This window comes from Amblyraja radiata, chromosome 4 (genome assembly GCF_010909765.2).
Source record: "Amblyraja radiata isolate CabotCenter1 chromosome 4, sAmbRad1.1.pri, whole genome shotgun sequence".
Lineage (NCBI taxonomy): Eukaryota > Metazoa > Chordata > Chondrichthyes > Rajiformes > Rajidae > Amblyraja > Amblyraja radiata.
Window position 1 is genome coordinate 73106581 of NC_045959.1, and position 26334 is coordinate 73132914.

Below are 26334 nucleotides of genomic sequence, written 5' to 3' on the forward strand. Positions count from 1 at the left end.
GGAATCTTTCCTCTAGCTACTATGATTGAAGACAGGGGTTTAGGAGATAATCGAAACGCATTAATGAGCTCTCCACGAGACATTCAATGCCGTCGAAAGATAAATCTTCAAAACACAGTTTCTTAATTATTAGTTTCTTTATTGTAGTAAAAACAGTAAGATATTCATCCAAACTTCTTCTTGTTTAAGTACATTTTGATCTTACTCGTAGTCAAACTCATGCATGGTCGAAAGCTGTGACCTCTCCCCCATGCTTCTTCAAACTAAACTAAACTAATTACTAGGGCGTCTGCGGTAGAAACCCAGCCGCAAACACGCCTCCGACTACGTATAAATCCCACCCACATAATTATAGGCACATAAAATTTTTAAATAACTGGTTATAGTTATAATATACTGAGTTAAGCTAAATGGCTATTGCATACCGGCCCCTAATTGTTCTGAGTATATAAAGAGGCAATTACTAATAGATATTAAAAAAGGAGCTATTAAAGCTTAACGATATATCAAAACCAAAAAATAACATGCATTATACATTAGCATTCAGACTTCTTGAGAGATTCTTCCATCTTTAACTTTGCCTTCTAGAAGCAAGCATAACTTGGTTATTGGTCTTATTAAAACATTATTCTTAGTCTGAAGTCGTACTATACGCATCAAACCCTTAACATCAGGCATGATACCCAGTATATAGTCCAACTATAAAACACAAAAATTCAAAGTTTTGACAGCATGAAACTTCTTCCTCCATGTCCGATCAATTCATGGATATGCCGTAACAATAATGTTGAGATGTGAAAATCCTTCAAGAGAACAATAGGATTTTTAGTAATAACGTTCACTGTGATGTTTTGTTTATTTTCCAGATCATTAGCAGAGATTACAAATCCCAGCTCAAGATTTGGCCATTCTCTGTCTGGCTTACAGAGAAATTCCGGTCCATTGATCCATTTCTTGTTGCTTAGGAAGCGTCTGTTGTTAGTCCTCTAGAAGCTTCATCTGCAGAATTTTCCTTTGTGTTAACATATTTCCATTGTGAAACATTAGTAGCTCCCAATACAAAAGAGATTCTGTTTGCTACAAATGTAAAAAAACATTTGTTCTCATTGTTGAAGTATTGAAGCACCGTAGTACTATCATTCCAGAAGATAGATTCTTCCACTTGAAGCTGTAGTTCTTTTTACAGCATTATGTCAACTTTAACAGCTAAGACTGCGGCAGTAAGTTCCATTCTGGGGATTGTCATTTGCTTCAATGGTGCCACTCTGGCCTTTCCCATTAAGAATGCAACATGTACTTCTTTGTTATCATTTTCCAGTCTTAGATATGAAACAGTAACGTAGCCACTTTCACTGGCATCTGAGAAATGATGCAGCTGTGAACTTCTGATCTTACCAAAGCTTGTAGGCTTCATGCACCGGCCCACTTTGAATTCTGAGATCTTATTGAGATCTGCTAACCGTTCTGTCCATCGATGAGAGGAAGTTTGCATTGTACTCTCCTTACAAAGATCCTGCAAAATCAACTTGGCTGGCAGTGTAAATGGTGCATGAAATCCCAAAGGGTCGTAAACAGAACCAATCACGGTTAGGATACCCCTTCTAGTACATGGTCACTCTTGAATCGAGATTCTGAACATGAACACATCTGTTTCAACGCACAAGTGCAGTCCCAATGCTCTTTCCATTGGCAAATTGTTTTTGTCCAAATCCAACTCCCTGTTCTCCTTGGCTCTACCATCCGGTGGAATGCTTTCCGATACAACACGACTGTTGCAGATTCACTTGGAAAGCATAAATCTTCCTTTATTGTAGAGGGAAGTCAGATGTTTTACCATTTGAATTCATTCCTGCTCCTTAGACATAGATTATAAGCAATCATCCACATAGAAATTATTCTTCACAGTGGTTATCACTTCTTCTGGAAATTGAGCTTTATTGCCCTCTGCGGTCTACTTTAATGCAAAGTTCGCACAACTTGGTGATGACACTGCTCCAAAGTGATGTACCTTCATCTGGCGCCTAAAAGCAAGCCCAGCAAAAACGGTCTCCAGTGTGTTCCACCTCCATAATGCAGAAGCCACAAGAGAACCAAACATCTATCTGAGCAGGACCAAACTGAAGTATACCCCCACTCCAACCTACCTCGGAGTGACCCTTGACAGGACCCTATCCTTCAAGGAACATCTCAAAAGAACAGCAGCTAAGGTGAAGTCCAGAAACAATCTCCTCAGTAAGCTTGCTGGCTCAAAGTGGGGGGCAACAGCCCCCACACTGTGTATTTCAGCACTAGCCCTTGCATTTTCTTCAGCCGAATATTGTGCCCCTGTTTGGTCCAGGTCATCCCACACACACCATGTGGACACCCAATTGAACTCAACAATGAGGATCATCACAGGAACAATCCGCTCAACACCACTCCCCTGGCTCCCTGTCCTATCCAACATAGCCCCTCCACACATCCGGCGAGTAGTCCTCACTCAAAGGATGCTCCAAAAGACCAAAAACTCCCCTCACCTGCCAATTCACATGGACATCTTCAACCCACCCACTGCTCGACTTCCATCTAGACGACCAATTTGGAAGAACCCACCACCAGCTGATTTCACCATCCAATCAGCTTGGAAAAAGGAATGGGAGTCCAAGGACGTCCCAAATAAACATCTGGTGTCAGACCCCACCCTACCGGTCCCTGGCACCAATCTCCCAAGGAAGCAGTGGACGACGCTGAATAGATTCAGGACTGGACATGGCCCCTGCTTGGCCAGCCTTCACAAATGGGGCAGCAGCCCAACCCCACGGTGTGCTTGTGGAGAGCAGCAAACAATGCAACACATCATTGAAGCATGCCCTCAACAAAGACTCAAAGGAGGACTTGTCACCCTTCATACAGCAGATCAAGAGGCAACTGCTTGGCTAAAGGACTTTGCATTCGCTAAATAAATAAAATAAATCCGGTATTCAACAAAATCTTCTTGTGCATCCCAATCAGGCCACCATAAGAATCGCAAGTAGTCATTCTGTTTTTCTGATACTTTAACTTTTGATGAAACATTGCTTTAATATCAGCCATCAAAGCAATCGATTCTTGTCTGAATTTAATGAGAACTCCAATGTGAGTTAGTAAGGTCTGGACCTTGCCGAAGTTGACAGTTAAGGGCCTGTCCCACTTAGGCGACTTTTTAGGCGAGTGCAGGATTTCTGCGCTCGCCTCATGATCACCACATGGTCCCCACATGTTCGCTGGTGGTCTCTGGTGAGTCTCCTTCATGGTCACAAGGAGTTCCCGCATTCTGGGAACATATTGAAAAATTTACTGCGACCAAAAATTGGTCGCCATGGAGAAAATCGATACTTTTGTAGTCGTAGGTGCAGCGGTAGTGGGGTCGCCATGTCGTTGTAGGTAGTCGAGGCAGCCGTAGGTAGTTTTAGTTAATCTCCTTTGCTGACCGGGCATTTTAATTGGCTCATTGGGGAGAAAAAACGTAAGCACGAGTTTTCAGAACCAATGAAATCTGACCGGTAATGTTAAATGCCCGCCAAACTTCACAGCTGTGTATCACTGGCTTATTAAAAGTTGCCTGGCTTCTTAAAAGTGTCTCCACTCCTTCTCCACCCCCCCCCCCCTTCTCCCCCCATTCTTCCCCCTTCTCCCCCCTTCTCCCCCCTTCTCCCCCCTTCTCTCCCCCTTCTCCCCCCTTCTCTCCCCCCCCCCCCCGCTCTTTTAAAGGACTTACCGTACACTGTGCGAGCCATCTTAACCTTCCTGTTCATCGCGGTGTGTGTCTGTATCACCTTGGCTTTGCACTGTGTGAATTTCAGACAGCGCTCCCCCGCTTTCCCTGGCCCCCGCCTTTGCAATGTGTTTGTGTGTGTGTTCCACTCTTTTCACTCGACATTCCACTTCCCGGTTTTTCAGCGAGTGCCGCGAGCTTGACACTCGCCGGCAGTCCACTGAAAAATCGCCTAAGTGGGCCAGGCCTTTTAAGTGTTCCTTTGAAGACTGCAGCACAGTCAAAGACCACCCTCAAGGTCCCTTTCTTCGAGCGATACACCCCATGGTGCGGAATGTACCAAAGCTCTCCATCACTTCGATTTAGTTGGTTTGTTGGTACCATTTTGGCATAATCATTCAACATGAAATTTCATATTATTTGCCAAACTTGGGTTTCAGATTCTGGGTGCGTTGCTCTGCCATACGACGATTATTTGGCAGAGTAACACTTTCTTGTTTGAAAGGTAAGTCCAGACAATAGTGTCCGTCTATCATCTATATCAGCTAGGTTCAGCTCCAACTCAACAATTAAGTTTGCTGATGACACTGTGGTGGTGGGCCTGATCTCAGACAACGATGAGAAGGCCTACAGGGAGGAGGTGGCTGATCTAGCACTCTGGTGCCAGGACAACAGCCTCCTCTTGAACATCAAAAAAACTAAGGAGCTGATCGTGGACTTTAGGAGGGCACATCATCCGAGGACGTACACACCATTGAGGATAAATGGGGATACTGTGGATAGGGTGAGCTGTTTTAAATATCTGGGAGTCCACATCTCTGAGGATATGACACGGACATCACACGCCGCAGCACTCGTGAGTAAGGCAAGGCAGCGCCTTTACCACCTCAGGCAATTCAGAGTGGTCTCCGAGGATCCTCCAGTGCTTCTACTCAGCGGCTGTGGAAAGCATCTTGTCCGGAAATATTACCATCTGGTTTGGGAATTGCTCTGCCCAGGACAAGAAGGCTCTGCAGAGAGTAGTGCGTTCGGCCGAATGCACTATGGGAACTTCACTCGCCCCCCTGCAGGAACTATACATCAGGAGGTGCAACTCCAGAGCCAATAAAATCATGGGAGACCCCTTCCACCCGTGCAACGGACTGTTCCAGCTGCTACGGTCAGGCAAATGCCTCCGTTGCCATGCTGTGAGAACGGAGAGGTTGAGAAGGAGTTTCTTCCCAGAAGCCATTCGGACTGTAAACTCCTATCTCACCAGGGACTAACTTTACTGAACGTTTTTCCTTCTGCCCACAATATTTAATGTAAAAGAATATGTGTGTGTTTAAGATTGTGTTTATAGTTTGTTTGGTTGTTTGTTTGTTTGTCTTTTTGCACAAAGTCCGCGAGCATTGCCACTTTTCATTTCACTGCACATCTCGTATGTGTATGTGACGAATAAACTTGACTTGACTTGACTTGACTTGATCTTTACTGAGTAGTTCATAATATCAAAAAACTTTAATTCTTCCCTGAACATTTCTTCAGATTCCTTACTGGTACTTTAATTGAAGTCATGATTCTATTGCTTGATCAATAGCTTTGCCAGATATTTACCAGTAGATAATTTACCAGTAGATATTTGATTAACAGCAGCGGCAGGATAGTTCTTCTGGTTCCTGCCTATGTTGTTCCTTCTCAAGGAGCCATAGATAACCCATCCTAGTAGGGTTTTCACAGCAAATGGTCCATCCCGGCTTCTCACAGTCTGTATAGGTTCCAATGCCTTCAAAGCGTTTGTTCCGATAAGTAGGTCGATACCAGAATTTATTTTGGGTATCTTGACATCCTTCAAGTGACCAATTTTTCAAGTTCTTATGTCTGGATATATTTTGATGACAAACAAGCATGGTCTCATGTGTAAACACCTCAGATATTGGTATAAAAGTGTCTTCATCCAGACTAGATATCTCCATACTTGTAATGTAATGACTATCGCAGGATTTCTCCTCTTTCATGGTATGCAATAGAATCTTAGTCTTTTCTCCTGTAAAGTCCAACCTTCTCATCCAGCTTTCTGTACAAAAGGAGCCAAACTTCCATGATCCAAAAATGCATATATTTGCAACACTGTATTCGTCTTGCTATTCCATACCTGTACTGGTAAGATAGAGAAGATACAGGTTTCTACCCCGGCCCCAATATGGGCAGTTATCTGAGGTGAGGTGACAGCATTACTAGTAGCTGGCTTCGCCTTCTGTTCTATTTGCTCCGGCTTCTTCTGCTTAGTGTGAAGTGTTTCAGGATGATCTTGCTTGCACTTATCACAAGTTCTAGGACTCTTACAGTCTTTAACCATGCGTCCTTTTTTCAAACATCCAAAACAGTTTCCCTTCTCCTTTAAGAAATCTATCTTTTCTTTATATTCCTTCTTCTTGAATTTCCAACACCACCTTATGGTGTGACCAACCTCATCACATAACAAACAAAATCCTTTTTGCTTGATAGTAGATGTATCTCCTTCCTTTTCGCCTTTCGTTTCCTCAGGTATTACAGCTGTAGCAAGACTACTTCCCTTAGCTCCTGATCTTCCTTTTGTTTTAGCAAAGAGGTCCTTTGGCATTTGTACAGGGCCCTAGTGAGACCACATCTGGAGTATTGTGTGCAATTTCAGTCCCCTAATTTGAGGAAGGACATTCTTGCTATAGAGGGAGTGCAGCATAGGTTTACAAAGTTAATTGCTGGGATGGCGGGACTATTATATGCTGAGAGAATGGAATGGCTGGGCATGTATACTCTGGAGGTTAGAAGGATGAGAGGTGAACTCTTGAAACATATAAGATTATTAAGGGTTTGGACACGCTAGAGGCAGGAAACATGTTGCCCATGTCGGGGGAGTCCAGAACCAGGGGACACAGTTTAAGAATAAGGGGAAAGCCATTTAGAACGGAGACGCGGAAAAACTTTTTCACACAGAGAGTTGTGAGTCTGTGGAATTCTCTTCCTCAGAGGGCGGTGCAGGCCGGTTCTCAGGATACTTTCAAGAGAGAGCTAGATAGAGCTTTTAATGATAGCAGGTTCAGGGGATATTGTGAGAAGGCAGGAACGGGGTACTGATTGAATGTGATCTAATGGCCAAATGGCCTACTCCTGCACCTATTGTCTATTGTCTATATTGTCTATTAAAGGTAGAAACTTTGACAGTTGCGATTGGTTTAGGATCTTGAATACTCCCATAGCGTAAATTTAACATGAACCATACTTCCTTTTCTATGAAGTTTACCAGATCAGGAAGCAAGGCCTCTTGATTCTCATTTTCCTCCATCAGACCTGCTTTATCCCTCCACTTTTTTCTCAGTCTAAAGGGCAGTTTTAGAGTGATAATTTTCATATTGCTAACAACATTTATTTCTTGCATGTGGTTGAGATGTTTCATTGAGCCACAACAACTTCTAAGAAATATCGCGAACTCCCGCAATGCTTTCATGTCTTCTGGCTTGATAACTGTCCAAGCATAGGCCTTCTTCATGTATGCATTGGTGATCCGGTGCTCGTTACCAAACTGTTCTCTAAGCAATTTTCTTGCCGTTCGATAGCCCTCACTGGCAGGCAACTTCCGACAACTTGCAACAAGCTCCTTCAGATATCTGCTTGTGTAATACTCCAGAAATTGTAAACGATCTTCATCATCCGTAGTTTTCCTTTCCACTCCTCTCTCAAACTGGTCTATGAAAGATTCCTTGAACGATATGAAAATTTAACATTACATCTAGTTGAAAGCTGGTGGCTAGATGTAGTGACAGATTTTCATATCGTTCAAGGAATCTTCCCTCTAGCCACTATGATTGCAGACAGGGGTTTAGGAGATAATCGAAACGCATTCATGAGCTCTCCACGAGACATTCAATGCCGTCTTAAGATAAATCTTCAAAACACAGTTTCTTAATTAATAGTTTCTTTATTGTAGTAAAAACAGTAATATATTCATTCAAACTTCCTCTTATTTGAGTACATTTTGATCTTACTCGTAGTCAAACTCATGCATGGTCGAAAGCTGTGACCTCTCCCCCATGCTTCTTCAAGCTAAACTAAACTAATTACAATGGGGGTCTGCGCGAGAAACCCAGCAACAAACACGCCTCCGACTGCGTATAAATACCACCCACATAATTATAGGCACATAAAATTTAAAGGTAACAGGTTATAATTATAACATACTGAGTTAAGCTAAATTGCTACTACAGATGTTGCCTGTCCTGCTGAGTTACTCCAGCATTTTGTGTCTATCTTCTGTTACTGTCTAATTTGTTCTGCTTTTTACACGAATTGCTGTAAGTTTGTCCAATCAGTGAAACCCTACCACAGACATGAAATTGTACGGTATATGCTACCCTTCTATATACCCACTAAATGTCACGAAACATGTTGGGGCTGTTCCAATCAAGTGTAAGTAATGTTGTAAAAGGGAAGAAGGTGTCTTTTTTTAACTAAACTATCCTTCTGATAATATATTGAAAGAGAAAATGTAAAAGATCCATGCCAGGTCAGGCAGTGGCTGTATAGAGAGTAACAGCGTTCGTGTTTCAGGTAAAAAAAGACACAAAGTGCTGGAGTAACTCAACGGGCCAGGCAGCATCGATGGAGAACAAGAATAAGTGACATTTTGGGTTGGGATCCTTCTTCAGATTGAAGAAGAGTCCTGAAGAGGTGCTGCTTGACCCGCTGATTTACTCCAGCACCCCAGGGTCTTATTTTGTAAACCAGCCTTGCTTTTTGATCTTTGACAACAAACATTTACCTCAGTAGCCTGTGCTTGGCTATAGTGATGTACCATTAGCGTACCATAGCGTGTCCAGAAATTAATGGAAACATTTCTGAAAGTCAGCATTATTCTGCATTTGGAATGGCAGGGATTAAACAGGAATAGTTAGTACAGTTTTATTAAGTGTAAGTTGTTTCTAATGTGCCTCAGTTTAGTCCTTCCCTGCCAGAAGTAAACTTCAAATTCTAATTACGGCATGGTGGCGCAGCGGTAGAGATGCTGCCTTACAGCGCCAAAGACCCAGGTTCGATCCTGACTACGGGTGCTTGACTGTATGGAGTTTATACGCTCTCCCCGTGACTTGCGTTGGTTTTCTAGACGAGCACTGGTTTTCTCCCACACTCCAAAGACATGCAGGTCTGTAGACTACTTGGCTTCGATAAAATGGTAAATTTTCCCTAGTGTGCGTAAGATTGTGTTAGTGTGCGAGGATCACTGTCAGCGCGGACTCGGTGGGCTAAAGGGCTTGTTTCCGCGCTGTGACTCTAAACTAAACTTAACTAAATTCTGCTGTAATACGGTAGTCACATTCTTAACACACCTCATGTCATAGAAGATCACAATAGTTTCAATGGGGGACAGGGTGTTAGGGACTATAGAGTTTCAGAGTCATAACAACAAAGTTATTCTTCTCTACATGATTTTCAAAAATAGAGGTATTTTTAATAATTCTAAGATTACTTTTTTAAATGCAAGCCAAAAATACTCAAAGCTGTATGTTACATTGTTTATTAGAGTATTATTGCACGTGTCAATAGACACAAATCCTTGCCAATTTCTATGGCCTCCCATGGTGCGTGAAGCAGCCGTCCTTATGAGAAATGGTGTCTGATTTTTGTGGGGAAGCTGCATGGAAACCTGTTTTTCAAAGGTAGCTTTTTTTCTGTTTACCAATTTCCAAAGCAATTATTATGCAGTTCTTTACTTCCCGATCAAAATTGCACTGTAGCCTGTTCGTAAAGGGCCTGTCCCATTTGGCGATGTTTTCGGCGACTGCCGGCGTCATATCAGTGTCGCCAAAAGATTTTGAACATTTCAAAATCCAGCGGCGACAAAAAAAATGTTGAGACACTTGGAAAAACACCGTGCGTCATACGTCATTCGCCAAGTGGGACAGGTCCTTAAAACATGCATTCATGGAGAGTGCCTGATTGTTTGCAACTTACGACAACATCTAAGATAATATTAAATTACTTTTGAAATATAAGAATGAAATTAAAGCAGCCCTCTTTTGCACAATAAAATACTACAATGATTAATAAAGGAAAATGGCTAGTTATTTTTAGCTGTGAATTTTAAGAGATCAATGCATGCCAGGATAATTAAAGATCTCTTGACCTTTTTTGAATAGAACTATCAGATTTGTGATATCTTCCAAACTGCTATATTAAGCAAGTTTTATGACGCATCTGAGCGATGACACATATTTGGTATTGTTGACGTATGAACCTAGGATAGAGGCTCCAGAAATGCAGTGTCCTTTTTAATGCATTTGATACAAATCAAGGAACTGAGGGAACTGCAGATGCTGGTTTAAACCGAAAATAGGCACAAAATGCTGGAGTAAGTGAGACAGGTAGCATCTCTGGGTGACTTTTCGGGTCAAGACCCTTCCACAGATTGAGCTAAGATATATATTAAGTATGTTCCAATTATTAGTGGGAACGTGTGAAAGGCCGAATGACATGCTCCTGCAAATATGATTATTATGACATTCTTTGCTATAATACATTTTAACAAAAGCATTGGCCTCACTGGCTTTTGTTACATTTTTGTGATCTGTTTATTTACAGTGAAGATTCAATAGGGAAAAATACCCCCAAATTGAAGGTTGGAAGCTTCTATTAAATGGAATAGCTTTATTTCCAAGATTAAGGACCATCAGCATGAACTATAAAGAAAATAGACAGACAAAAAAAGCTGGAGTAACTCAGCGGATCAGGCAATACCTCTGGAGAAGAAGGGTCTTGACCTGAAACATCACCTATTCCTTTTCTCCAGAGATGCTGCCTGACCCGCTGAGTTACTCCAGCTTTTTTTGTCTGTCTATTTTTCTTTATAGTTCATGCTGATGGTCCTTAATCTTGGAAATAAAGCTATTCCATATCCGGTAGGCGGCGCGACTCTCGTCAGCAGCGGCCTCTGCAGTCCGTCTGCGTTTTTATTATTTTATGTCTATGTTTTTATGTAGTTTTTGTTATTTTTTGTTGGGGTATGTGTGTGGGGGGTGGGGGTGGTGTGGGGGGTTGGGGGTAACTTTTAAATCTCTCCCTGCACGGGAGACCCGACCTTTTCTTTGTCGGGTCTCCGTTGTCGTTGGGGCTGCAACGAGGAGCGGCCTCCAACAGGAAGACCGGGGGCTGTGGTGCTGACTACTCACTTCACCGTCGTGGAGCTGGCCGAGTCCAGAGCGGGTGGAGCTGTGGTGGACGCTGCTGCGGCCCGACCCCCGGAGATTCGGTGGCTGCAACTGCGGGTTTGGCGGACGGCGGCACCGGGAGCCCGCGGGTCCCTGGAGGGCGACCGCTTTTCCGGGCTCCCGCAACGGCGACTTCTCCCGCCCGAGTTGCGGGGTTGAAGAGCTCCTGGAGCGGGGCCTTACAGCACCGCCCCGCGCGGCTTGGAATGGCTGCGGGTCTCTGCGAGCGCGCGCCGGGGGCTCTAACACCAAGACCCGGTGCGCGACCTTGCATCACCCGGCGTGGCTTTAATGGCCACGGGACAATTCGCCATCGCCCGCCGGGGGCTTTGACTTTGACTCTGACATCGGGGGGGGGGGGGGGGGGGGAGTGCAGTGGAGAGAAAAGTTTTTTTGGCCTTCCATCACAGCAATGTGATGGATGTTTATGTAAATTATGTTGTGTCTTGGGTCTATTTGTTTGTAATGTATGGCTGCAGAAACGGCATTTCGTTTGGACCTCAAGGGGTCCAAATGACAATAAATTGAAATGTATTGTATGTATTGTATTGTATTTTTGTGCCTGTCTTTGGTTTAAATCAGCATCTGCAGTTCCTCCCGACATATAAAGGTGAATAAGTGATTTAAATGCACAGTTGAGAATTTCAAATTGAGATAGGTAGACGCAAAATGTTGGAGTAACTCAGCGGGACCGGCAGCATCATTGGAGAGGAATGGGTGATGTTTCGGGTCGAGACTCTTCTTGAGATAATCAGATTGATGCACTTTGGATGGGTAAACATACCAAAAGGAGATGCTTTTCTGTGGAAGACAAAGTGATAAAGGATTCTTAAGAAATAAGCATGAAAAGATTATGGAATTGTGTATAGTATAGCGAAGATGGGTGACTGTTGTCAGCTCATGCAGGTCTACTGGTATGTGCATGTCATACTTAAGAAGATATGAGGACTATTCAGGACTAATACATGACGGTTGTCAATCTTTTGAATTCTCTTCCCAAGATGGTGGTGGGTTAATCACTCAGAACATTCAACTCATAGATTGATAGATTTTAAGATATTATGGGTATTATGAGGAGGGGCTGCACAGTGGTGCAGTGGTAGAGTCTTACAGTGTCAGGGACCCAGGTTTGATCCTGACCATGGGCGCTGTCTGTACGGAGTTTGCCTGTTCACTCTTTGACCGCATGGGTTTCCTCCCATACTCCAAAGACATACATGTTTGTAGGATAATTGGCTTTGGCAAAAAAAATCTAAATTGCCCCTAGAGTGTAGGGTAGTGCTAATGTCCGCAGTGATCGCTGGTCAGTGCGGATTCGGTAGGCCAAAGGGCCTGTTTCCGTGCAGTATCTCTAAAATCCAGAGATACAATAGAGGTTTAAATGCTCCTGCTTCTTTTTGTTATGTTATTATGCAACGTATTCACCCACTCCCCATTTCATCTCTCCAGTCCATAAGACCTTCATGAGCCGAGAACATACTAGACTGAATGATTTGAAGAAATTTGTATTTTCACCAGGGTGGCACAGTAAGTTGCTGCCCTACAGCGCCAGAGACCTGGGTTCAATCCTGACTACGGGTGCTATCTGTACGGAGTTTGTATGTTCTCCCCTTGACCTGCGTGGGTTTTCCCCGGGTGCTCCAGTTTCCTCCCACACTCCAAAGACGTACAGATTTGTAGGTTAATTGGCTTGGTATAAATGTAAATTGTCCCTAGTGTGTGTAGGATAGTGTTAATGTGTGCGGATCACTAGGCGGCATGGACTAGGTGGGCCGAAGGTCCTGTTTCCGTAGAGTATCTCTAAAATCAAGGGATAGGGGTTTATAAGAGAAGCTCCTGCTTTTACTTCTGATGTTATTATGCAAAGTATTCACCTACTCACTATTTAATCTCTCCAGTCCATTAGACCATTTTGAGCAGAGTAGTACACCAGACTGAAAGATTTGAAGCAATTGGTATTTTCACCTGTGGGAAATGAGGAGGTGGCAGAACCATTTGTGTTCCCACAATAAGGCTTCTTGTTTTGGAGGAAGTGAGGGGAGTTGAGGGAGAAGTTACAAAATGTTACAAAATGTGACAGCAATTGATACCTGGCAGAGAAAACTGTTGATGTGTGGGAACTAGTTTATCAATCCCATCTCCGATAATGACAAATTCCATGCAGTTCTTCCTTTTTTTTACCTTGACTGTGAATTTCCCTTGACGTTCTGGTCATTTATATCTTCCCTGCCCAGATGCCTGTCCTTGACCTAGACTTTTCATGTAAGGTCAGCTGACAGCATCTCATCTTTGTACAAGGCACTTTGCAGATACATGATCAATTCTAGACTGTTGACTATAATTTTATTTGTGCCTACATAGGTAATTAAGCAGTCACAGCTTAGTTCTGGCTTCAAGGAAATTGAAGCAACAGGTGAGTGCCTTGATGAAATAAGGTGAGAAGGAGCTAGGGTCAGATTTTGAGTGATTGTGAGGGAGAGAGGCCCAAGCTTTGAGGAGCAAGGTCATGGATTGAATTACGGTGAAGGCCAGCCACTGGGGCAGAGGTGGAAATGACAATTGGAAAATGTGAAGGTTTGGCAAGGTTGGGATAGGGTAGTGGAAGGCATGTGGCTTGGGTGGTTGGAGGTTGCAATTGGAGGTTGCAATTGTCAATATAGAGTAGACTTAGTCAATTTAGTTAGTTTGTTGATAGACACAGAAAGCTGGAGTAACTCAGCGGGATAGGCAGCATCTCTGGAGAGAAGAAATGGGTGACATTTAACTCATCCCTTCCCACCCAAACCACCAGGTACCTTCCCCTGCAACCGCAGAAGATGCAACACCTGTCACTATACCTCCTCCATCGACTCTGTCCAGGGACCATGACAGTCCTTTCAGATTCCTTGCACCTCCTCCAACCTCATCTACTGTATCCGTTGTTCAAGATGTGGACTCTTATACATCGGCGAGACCAAACGCAGATTGGGCAATCGTTTCGTGGAACACCTTCGCTCAGCCCGCGTGAACCAACCTGATCTCCTGGTTGCTGGACACTTTAATTCTCCTTCCCATTCTTACATAGACATTTCTGTCCTCAGTTTCCTCCATTGTCAAAGTGAGGCTAAACACAAATTGCAGGAACTGCATCTCATATTTCACTTGGGCAGCTTACATAGTGGTATGAATATTGATTTATATCACTTCAGGTAACCCCAGCATTCCCTTTCTCTCTATCCCTCCCCCACCCAAGTCACACTAGCTTCTCATTTTCACCCGACAAACAGCTTACAATGGCCTGTTTCCTTTATCATTGTTACTTTTTTGAAAATCTTTCATTCATTATTCTTTATCTCACCACATCACCATCTATATCTCCCAATTCCCTTATCCCTAACCAGTCTGAAGAAGGGTCTCGACCCGAAATGTCACCCATTACTTCTCTCCAGAGTGCTGCCTGTTCCGCTGACTTACTCCAGCTTTCTGTGTCTATCTTCGGATTAAACTAGCATCTGCAGTTCCATCTTACACATAGGTGGGTGTTCGGTTTTGGGGAAGTTAAAGCAAATGGAATTGGGAGATCAATTTGTTACCGACTTCATAAGGAATCGTGTGGAGGAGTGTGTTCCGACAAAAACCATCCAGAGGCCTTGGAGGTCCGCATTCTTCTGAGGGCCAGTTCTAGAGCATTCACATCTGGCGATGCAGAGTTATACAAGAAGTCCAGATATGACCTTGATAAGGGCATCAAAAGGACTAAAAGGGACTTTCGCTAAACTGGAGGATAAGGCTGATGTTTGGCAGCTGTGGCAGGACTTGCACACCATCACTTCCTATAAGGCAAAATCAGGGGGCAGCTCAAGTAAATGTTTCATACTAATCTTTTTTGTGGTTTATTATGGGTTTTACTGAGTACTATGGTTACATATTTGCTGTGCTGCTGTAGTTAAGAATTACATTGTTTTGCTTCAGGACATATGGCAATAAAACACCCTTGATTCTTGACTTTTGACAAGACTTGTCAGGCAAGAATCATGAACTTAAGTTGAGTGGGGATCACAACAGTGAGCCAAATAACTAACTTATTTAAAGTGGGACTACATGATTAGGATTTCCATTTTGGCTCATGATCCTCTCGGGAAAACCCTCTTTAAATGACATAGGAAGCCTGTTTGTGCAGAAGATGTTGCAGATAATGTGGGACACTACTCCCACTTAGAATCCCAGGACCACTGTTAAGACATTTATTGCGATTCACATGAAGTTCCTAATTTTCATGAATGTTTTTTTTCCCCAAGAAACTGGATCACGGTGCTCACAAAAATCAAGGTGATTTCACTTCCAGACATATTTATCTATGCAGAAGATACAATACAATACAATACAATACCAATACAATACCATACCATTTATTTGTCATTTGAACCTCACATGAGGTTCAAACGAAATTTGGTTTCTGCAGTCATACAAGAAAAGAACCAAGACACACACCAACACAATTTACACAAACATCCATCATAGTGAATCTCCTCCTCACTGTGATGGAAGGCTAAGTCTTGTCTCTCCCCTGCTCTCCATTCTTCTCCCGATGTCAAAGTCAAAGCCCCCGGCGGGCGCTAGCAAGTCCGCGGCCATATAAAGCTGCGCCGGGCGATGTAAGGCCCCGCTCCAGGTCACTTTCAACCCCGCAATTCGGGCGGGAGAAGTCGCCGTTGCTGGTGCTCCGCAAAGTGGTCTCCCACCGGGGACCCGCGAGCTCCCGGTGTCACCATCCACCGGAGTCAGGTCGCAGCAACGCGCCATCACAGCTCTCCACGCTCCGATGCCGGCCAGCTCCACGATGGTAGGTCCGCAGCTCCGCAGGCTCCGTGACTTGAGCCCCCAGGTCGTTCCGGTTGGAGGCCGCTCCACGGTGCTAGGCCCCAACGACAACGGAGACCCGACAGGGAAAAGGTCGGGTCCCCGTGCAGGGAAGAGATTTAAAAGTTTCCCCCACCCACCCCCCGCCCCCCACACATACACAGTTAGAAGCCCACTACAAACTATACCCTCAACGGGACAAAAAAAAAAACAAATAAAAAGATTGATCTTTTCATACATTTACTACAATATCCTCCTGAGCAGTGGTTTTCATTTATTTCTCAAGTGGTTCTCTTTTGCCAAATGGTTCATGATGACCAATTATGACCAGTTCTCTGATCTGCATTTAAAGGAGCAGAATTTTTACAGAATTTTAAAGGAGACCCATTTTTAAACACCTTCTAGCCCATCTGAGGGTTATGATCACCACTTGAAACCCCAATGCTCCAGCTTTCATTTTCTGATACTGATTAAAGACAAATATTTAAGCTAGTCTCAAGTGATGAAGCAAGATTTCTCTTATTTTTTACTTTTAGTTTTCAAGATACAGCCCAGAAACAGGTCCTTCAGCCAATCGAGACCACACTGACCTGCAATCCCCGAACATTAACACTACCCTACACACACTAGGAACAAATTACACTTATACCAACCCAATTTACCTAAAAAACCTGTACGTTTTTTGGAGTGTGGGAGGAAACCGAAGATCTCGGAGAAAAACCACGTGGTCACGGGGAGAACGGTGGCGCGGCGGTGAAGTTGCTGACATACAGCGCCAGAGTCCCAGTTTCGATCTTGACTAAGGGTGCTGTCTGTACGGAGTTTGTATGTTCTCCCTGTTTTCAGTTTCCTCCAACTCTCCAAAGACGTACAGGTTTGTAGGTTAATTGGATTAGACAATAGACAATAGACAATAGATTATAGACAATAGGTGCAGGAGTAGGCCAGCACCACCATTCAATGTGATCACGGCTGATCATCCCCAATCCTGCCTTCTCCCCATATCCCCTGACTCTGCTATCTTTAAGAGCCCTATCTAACTCTCTCTTGAAAGTATCCAGAGAACCGGCCTCCATTGCCCCCTGAGGCAGAGAATTCCACAGACTCACAACTCTCTGTGAGAAAAAAGTGTTTCCTCATCTCCATTCTTGGTATAAATGTTTAAAAAATTGTCCCTAGTGGGTGTATCGCAGTGTTAATGTACGGGGCCGAAGGACATGTTTCCGCTCTGTATCTCGAAATTAAACCAACATACAAACTCCATACAGACATCACCCGTAGCCGGGATCGAACTCAGGTCCCCAGCGCTTCAACTTTACTGCTGTGCCACCGTGTCGCCCTCAGTTCATTGGAATTTCATTTCTGAACTCTGGCTCAAAACCAGCCAAGGTTGAGGAATTTAAAAAAATAGAACATGGAATTGGAACTATGGTCTTGATTGAGTTGGTCCACAACCAAATTGTTCCATATTTGCCAATTAAATGTAGTCTCATCTCATGGGGTCTAAAGTATCGTGAATGGACATTTTTTTAAACACGAGAAATGAGATTTCAGGGTAAAACTGGTGGGAGATTTATTCTGTATTCTATAAGTAATCTGAACTGTCAGCTAGTGGTTTGGAAGAATGAAATGAAAAGCGATAACATTCAGCAGAGTCATTACAGTGTGCTTTTGTGAACTAATCTGAAATAAGTTTGGGTGTTAAGGATGTTGATAACATTAAAATATAATGTAATTGAGAAGTAATGGTGTCTGTATAATTGTGGTTGATCCTCCAAATAGTTCAAGGCAGTGAGAATCACAAGGTCCACAGAGAATTGTATTGGAAGAAGCCAGCAGCATGTTGCTTGCTTGCTTCAACATAACTATGAAAAAGGGAAAGAAAAAGGAAATTAACGGGTCGAGAAATGTAACTTAAGAAAGTTTGTTTTGAAGCTGGAACTAAAGAAGTGGTTATAAAACTACTTAATTTACAAATGCTGTTTAAATAAATAATAATGTCCAAAAGTGAAAAGCAGTCCTCATCTCTCCCTGATTAAAAAAAAAATTTAATGAGCTATGAGGCATTCCAAGGATAGAACTCCCATAATAATCCTGTCATCAACTGTTATATTGCTGAAGACTTTAAAATAGTTTCTCCGGAGTTCAGTGTGAATGCAACTTTGCTGCCCATGTTTAAACAAAAAGTCATGAAGTCTGGAGTTGCGGCCAGATTTCCTCTACAAGGTGAGGTGTGGCCTACACTAAGTGTATGGGACTGTATGAAATGGACACACCTTGTACAAGAGAGCCAGAAACTGGAAAGCAGCCAAAGAGTCAGACGCCAGGCTCTATACTCTAGATGGTGGGAGAGGTCACTCAGCCTGGCTATACAATGGTATTATCTGAGGCCAAGTACTGCAACAGAAACTAAGAATGTTTCCTGTCCTCATAGCTGCAACACAAACTGTCCGGATTTCAGCCTCATTCTGTCACACTGGCAACCACTTGGTCTCCGCTTAATGTCTGATGGTTGGGAAAGGAAAACATTGCTGTTTCTTGGGAATTCTATGCACTCAGCTCCTCCAACTTAAAATAAGTTTTAGTACCTTACTTCTTAAAACACGAATAAAGGAATAAACCGTTTAAACAGACTTCAAGATTCACTGGAAATTTTAATTTAGAATAGAAGCAAAATAATATTGAGATCAATTACATTTTAATGAAACAATTCTTATTTTACTTTTCCAACTCTGTACAGATTAATTCAAGACTGATAGATGGAAGTTTGATCCTTGTTATACATGCAGAACATGTTACATGCAACGGACATCTATTGAATTAATCTAAAGTTGATTAATAAAATCTGTAGTTTATAAGGTTGCGTGTGTCCCTTTAGGAACTGTGTGTACCCTTTGTGTAGGAAGGAACTGCAGGTGCTGGTTTACACCGAAGATAGACACAAAATGCTGGAGTAACTCAGCGGGTTAGGCAGCATTTCTGGAGAAAAGGAATAGTCTTCAGACTTAAGAAGAGTCTGGACTGAAACGTCACCTATTCCTTTTCGCCAGAAATGCTGCCTGACCCGCTGAGTTACTCCAGCATTTTGTGTGTACCTTTTGATACATTGCCGTACCTATCACTGCCACTGCCATTAGTTGAGCATTGATTACTTTCAGTGAAGGAAGTTTTGTTGGTAGCTTTGTCTTGCTACTTTGTCTTAGCAAAGAGCAACCCAGAAGAACCCATGAATACAATATTGCTCACAAATTTAAGGTGGGTGCAGCAGAGCAGAAATCAAATGTAAATTAATAGACAACTGTGTTCTCCAGCTAAAATAAAAGCCATGGGAGATAATGGATGTAACATATATACTGCTAAACTTGATAAATGTTATACACTCCTGTGCATAGAATGAGATGAGATATTTCTGACTTCAAATTATATCATTGAGATCTGGGAGAAGAAGCAGCCATGTGTAAAATGTGGTAGATGATACCGTATGGCTTGGTGGTGATGGTTAAGCCAGAGAAACACGAGATGTTGCACACAACAATGAAGGCATTGAATAAAAAGCAACCCCTTGGCACAGCCGCTTCTGAGATTTTCATGGATTACAATTTAGGCATTTGCAAACATATTTACGTTTGAAAAAAGGTCCAAAGAAGGGTCTCGACCTGAAATGTGACCTATTCCTTTTCTCCAGAGATAATGTCTGCATCACTGAGTTACTCCAGCTTTTTGTGCATATCTTCTGAAAAAAGATGTAGCCAGTCTAAGAGCAGAGACAAGACATTTTGAACATTGTGGCTAGATTAGATGTTTGGAGTGTAGCATGGTTGGTTGCATCATGGTCTGGTTCGGCAACTTAAACATCCAGGACTGAAGGAGTCCATCACAGGCCGGTCCATCACAGAAACTCTCCTCCCCATATCGATGGGATCTGCAGGCCGCACTGCTGAGTTAGTCAGTACCATTAAAGACCACACCACCCTGGCTGCTCTTCTTTCGCTCCCACCATCGGGAAGAAATCACAGGAGCCTGAGAACCATGACCTTCACGTTCAGGAAAAGCTTCTTCCCGATAACCTTGAACATTGCACAAAATTACCTCAACACAAAGACACAATGCACTGGAGTAACTCAGAGGGTCAGGCAGCATTTCTGGAGAACATTCATAGGTGACATTTTTGGGTCAGGACCCTTCTTCTGACTGATTGTAGAAGGGGGGGGGGGGGGGGGAGAAAGCTGAAAGAGAGGTAGGAGCAGTAGATGTTCTTTAGAGATGCTGCCTAACCCGCTGAGTTACTCCAACACTTTGTGTCTTTTTTATTAAACCAGCATCTGCAGTTCCTTCTGTCTACCAATTCTATGGACTGTCTTCTGTTGCACACAGACTTCAGTTTTTACACTAGTATTAGTTATTAATTTATAGAACTTTTAGAAATTATTACTTAATATCTATATGTATTATGTTTACGGGCCTGTTCAGCTGCTGCAGGTAAGAATTTAATTGTTCAGTTGTCGGTACTTATGACAATTAAACACTCTTGACTGTTGACTTTTGAAGTCTATTTATTTCCATTAATAAAATAGAGGGAATCTGGCTCTGCTCTAGCTTTAACCATTAGTGCCAAAGCCCATTCTGTAATAGTTTACCTTAAAGGCAGGAATAGATTCTGATTACTCATGGTAACCCTATAACCCACTAATATTCTGCTTGAAACCGCAGCCTTAGAAGCCCCCATACAAGACAAGGGGTGATCAGTCTCCTTAATCAATGCCACTAATCAATCTATACTAATGCCACTAATTAGTTTCTCTAATCAATCACAGGGCAAATCAGATTGAAGGTGACAAGTCTGAAATGAGAGCCTCAGGGGCAATGTGTGCCTGAACATCATTAGTCACAATTAACCAGAAAAGTCAATCTGAAATCAAATCACATGATCTCACAAAGGTTAGCTATCTTTCTGCTTGGACACTTCTCAAACTCAGCTCATCACTGACATTTTAAATCCATTCCTTGCTCTTAGACATGGAAAATGAGACATTCCTGAGCCCTGGAAACAGGAAGAGCTCATTCAGCTCTCTTTGCCTCTGGCACCACGTGCCTGCCTTCCGTGACTCCACTCTCCTTTAGTGTTCACACCCCTGTCATTAGTTTGGTTTAGTTTAGTGCAGAGATGTAGCATGGAAACAGGCCCTCTGACCCACTGAGTCCACGCCAACCATTGATCACCCGTTCGCACTAGTTCTATGTTATCCCACTTTCGCTTACACTCTCTATACATAGGGGCAATTTACAGAAGCCAATTAACATACAAACCCACACATCGTTGGGATGTGGGGCAGGAAACTGGAGCACCCGGAGGAAACCCACCATAGGGAGAGCGCGCAAACTCCACATTGACAGCGCCCGAGGAATTTCAGATTCCTCCTATACAAATGTTTATCATACTTAGCTGAAAACTATATTTACATCCATGTACAACTATATACATGAGTCATAAGTAAATAGTTTTCTGGGTAAATACACTCCACGCTATTTTTCTTCTCTAAGTAAGTAGGAAGTAAGACTCCTTCATCTTCTCACCTTGTTCCTCTTTCACCAAAAAATGGAGAAGATGATAAACATTTTCCAAGAATAAAGTTTCCATTTTTCTTCATCATTTTACTTTCTGCTCCTATCTCAGTATCATTGCTCCCACTTCAGCTGGACTGCACGCACAACCTAGGAGAGCAGGGCATGGAATCTAAAACCAGGGGGCACAGGTTTAAGGAAAGAGGGGAAAGATTTAAAAGGGAACTGAGAGGCAACATTTTCACACGCAGAGTGGTGCATATTTGGAACGAGCTGCCAGGAAAAGTGGTGGAGCTGGGTGCAATTACAACATTTAAAAGACACTTGGACAGGTAACTGGGTAGGAAAAGGTTCGAGAGATGTGGGCAGGCACAAGCAAGTGAGACCAGCTCAGTTAGGCAACATTTTCAGCATGGACAAGTTGGGATGAAGGGCCTGTTTCCATGCTATATAGCTCTATGACTATGATATACCTATGTTATTATTTCCCCGTCTTTCTGTTTCCCCCAGTGTCTCTAGTCTATCCTTCTCTCCCGCAAACCATATTTTGTCATTTTTCTTCAATTTTGTTCTCATCCCAAGCAGAGAAACCCACTCCCTTTCCCCAATCCAGAATGTGTTCACTCTCTTCCTCCATCCTGGTTCTCAATTCTTCTAACCCCCATTCATTTACATATCAACAATTAATCCCTTCAAAGTTCTAATCCAGGGTTTTGAAAAGGTGCTTTTGTATGGACTGTTAGCACATTTGAGAGATTTTAGGCAATTATGTGGTTTTTTTTCAATCTCTCACCTTGCCGGAGATGCGATTGTTTTCCGGATCGTATCTCCGGTCACCCTGTGGCCTAACAACATGGAACTGGAGGCCTTGCTCGGGACTGACTTTGAGCCCCACCGCGGGGACGTGGACTTACCATCGGAGCCTGGGATCGACGCTCCAACCGGGCCTGTGGATTTCAACATCGCGGAGCTCGCAGTCTCGGGAAGAGACCGAAGCCGGGAAGCTCCAGTCGCAGAAGGTTTCGACCAGCCCCGACCCAGGTACGATCGCCCGGCGCACGGGTGCTGAGATCCCCCCCCCCGATACAGGAGCTTGATCGCCCGGACAAGGAGGACCCGTTGCCGGCTACGGGAGCCAAGATCGTCCCGCCAACGGAAGGCTCGAGGCACCCGACTGCGGGAGAACAAAGAAGGGAAGAGATTGAACTTTTTTTCGCCTTCCATCACAGTGAGGAATGTGGAGGAGTCACTGCGGTGGATGTTTATATTTTGTGTATTTTGTTGCTTTTTAGTGGTATGATTGTATGGCAAATCAAATTCCTCGTATGTTGCAAAACATACTTGGCTAATAAAGTATGATTATGATTATTATTATGATGAATATGATTATGATCCCAACCTATAAAAATGGCCAGGTCAGAGGATAGCCAACAGTCCATCTACATTTCGCAAAGTTATATCCACCAGGGGATAAACTGCTGACTCAGAGACTTAGACTGAAAAATAACAACACAGACGATTAGAAAGGATAGGTATTCTGAATTGGGGGGCAGAGTCTGGTGGAGACGCCCCTTAAACAAGGGATGTGATATCACCCCAGGGGGCACATGAGTCTAATGACGGTTTTGTGAACACTACCAAATATAACACGAATCAGTGTATATACAGCCACTGAAAATCTCAGAAGTGTTTTTGCACTCCTCGTGTTTTGTATATATTTTTTATTATTCTGATTAAAGTTTATTTTGGGGGGGGATGAAATGGGTATTCTGGAAGGATGAAATTAAATGGGCCTAGAGGTCTGTTTCAGGTTAATATTTGCTGCAATCAATTCTTGTAAAAGAAACATTTCTGCCTCAAAGGTGACAGAAAGGTATTGATACATGAAGAGGAAATCACAAAGGAACTTTCACCATTGTAAGAGAATTCATTAGAGTATACATTTCCGTAAGCATGTTCTTTGTACTGTGCTACATCTATTGTTGTATATAAGTGAATGGACAAGCTTAGTAACAAGCCTTTAAGGCTACAATAATCATAAAGAATGAACTCAACCTCTGGCCGAGATTGCTCTTATTTAAAGTTACAAAAGTAGTCAAGTGCAATTCATTAGGTGGTACTTTCAATGATTACAAGGAAATTGTCGACAGTCCTTCAGGGAGCAATTTTGCTGAAGCAGAAAAGTGACAATGATAAAAACAGATGAAAACTTCTGGCAAAGCTTAAAAATACCAAAAGATCCAACTTTTGCCTCAAAGGAAAAGCATTCAATATACATTGTGAAATGTTCCAATATGCTTCAGTATACTATCATGTCTGTTGCAATTTTCAGACAATTCAAACTGCTTTATTAAACCAGTAACTGCAGTTCCTTCCTACACATTTTGTCTGCTCCACTGCAAAATCTCCTCAAGGTATGTCTACTTTGAAGAAGTTCTCCTCTTCTCTCCGACAAGCGTTCTGCAACATCCTCTCTCGCTGCTCCCCTGCAGTGATTCCTCCTGCTCTCCCACTCTACGCCATATTATTGTCTATATCTCTCATTTCCTTTATCCCTAACCAGTCTGAAGAAGCGTCTCGACCCGAAACGTCACCCATTCCTTCTCTCCAGAGCTGCTGCCTGTCCCGCTGAGTTACTCCAGCTTTTTGTGTCTTATTGTATCTTAGGTTTAAACTAGTATCTGCAGTTCCTTCCTACACATTGTCTGCTTTACAATTTATAATTTGCCCACTGGCATTTTGACATTCCTGCCTATAATGTTTGAAAACGTTTATAGCCTTCCAAGGAAATCACTCAATTGATATTCATTGAGTTGGTTTCTAAATCCAACAAGGCAAAAGGATGGCAACCACACTGTTAGTCACTAAACAATAAGAAATCGTTGGATAATCGGGGGACATTTACTAGTGGCAGAAAATGGTGAGAGTGATAACATGACTGTGGTATAAATAGCCATTCTTTTATCAGCATTATCCTTTTACATTAACAGTAGCAAGTGCATAGTTCAAATGTAGAGATTATTAACACATTTCTAAAAAAAGATATTTAGTTAAAGCGTGTTAACTATACTTTAAATTAACTTTTCCAAGAATATATTCATAATGTTCAGAGCCAAAATAAATATTTATTTCAAAAAATGTGCATGCAGCAGCACTGTATGCAAAATATTAGTTTATTCAAAGGAAAAAGTAAATTACTTGCAGCGCTGATTAGGTTAACATCAGAAAAACAATCCTGTCTAGTGTTGGTATAAACTTGTAGAATTTGTGTGGAAGTGATCGATGCCAGAGCACATGTTCTACATAAAAGGATGTTCCCATGAACGATCCCATCATTAACTAGTATGTACTGTACTCTACTGAATGATGTTATGAGAATCTAATTGCCCAAATCTACTGTTCGCCTTTGTTCCCACAGAATCCGCAAGTCAGATTTTTACCTGAAAATGTGTTGTTGAATTGCCTTTCTAAAAAGGTGAGTTAGCCCTGAGTGACCAGGACAAAGAACTCCTGCCCATTATTTCATTTGTAAGAACACATAGAGACCGAATGGAAATAGGAACAAGCCTTTGAAGTTTAGTCAGTAATGACTGATAAATGTACATGCTTTATTATATATTGTTCAGGGATGCACGCCAAGTTTATAACTTCTGAACGCTGCTCGTCAGGAAGAGAAACTGATGCTTGCTTGCAAATATCAAATTTTAGATGTTGTAGTCATGTTTTATTTTGTGATTCAGTGATTTTTGTTTTTATTTTATATATCACTTTTCATATACTTTTATTATATCTCATGCACTTTTTATACTCATATACTCATCTCATATTTTACATTTTTCAATTTTGGTTTAATGTTGTTATTCTTTTTCATTTTGCTCTTGACATCTGCTTAACTTTCATTGTTTTCTCAAGCACTAGTTTCAGTTCTGTTGCAGTTAAATTGTTTCAGTTACAATGAGACACTGCTTTGACCATACAGTCAGGAAAAACTGTTCCAGATATGAGGAGGGGCTGCTTTGTTTATTTGGAGTGGAGAAAGCTGATGCAGGATCTGTGAGATGTGCAGAACTAGACAAGGCTATGGGCTGAGTGGTGCTAAATGTACTCAGTATATTTACCAGTACTTAAAGTATATATGTATATTACTGAAAGTGTCATCTTGACCACTTCCTGTTTGCACTGCATATTGATTTTAGAAAATACGTTACCACTTACGGCTGTGATTTTTGGCCATCTTACTCAGAGACCCCCTCCGCTGGGCAGGACAAGAGGATTTTTCCCATCGATGAAAAATAAAACACATTAATGTTTAAAAAATGTTGAGATTCTCACTCATGTCAATCATGCCACGAAGGCCTTGCTCCTTCCGGTGGGAGGGGGGAGGGACTATAAAACCCGGAAGTGTTGAGTGCCTCAGTCAGTCTCTGCAAAATGGGGGAGCGAGAGGGTCACATCTCTCAGTCTGAGTTGTGAATAATACTGAACACATGTCGACTAAACTGTGAGTGCCCTTAATGTGGTTTGAAAATGTAGTTTGAAAATGCAGTTTGAAAATGCAAAAGTTATTTTTGGTTTGGAAAAGCAAAAGTGTTGGTTGCTTTGAAAATGCTAAAATGCTTGTTGCTTTGAAAATGCTAAAGTGTTGCTTGCTTTTAAAATGCTAAAGTGTTGGTTGCTTTGAAAATGCTAAAGTGTTGGGTGCTTTGAAAATGCTAAATTGTTGGTTGCATTGAAAATTCTAAAGTGTTGCTTGCTTTGAAAATGGAAAAAGTGGTTTTTGCCTTATGGAAAATGGAAAAGTGGTTTTTGCCTTATGGAAAATGGAAAGGTGGTTTTTGCCTTGTTGAGGGAGGGACTATTAAAACCAGAAGTGTGGGCGTGGCACAGTCTCTGCAAGATGGGGGAGGGAGAGGTCACGACTCTCTGTATTTGTTGGCCTTGCACCCTGCTTGAAATGGTAGGAAACTGCACTTGAATTTG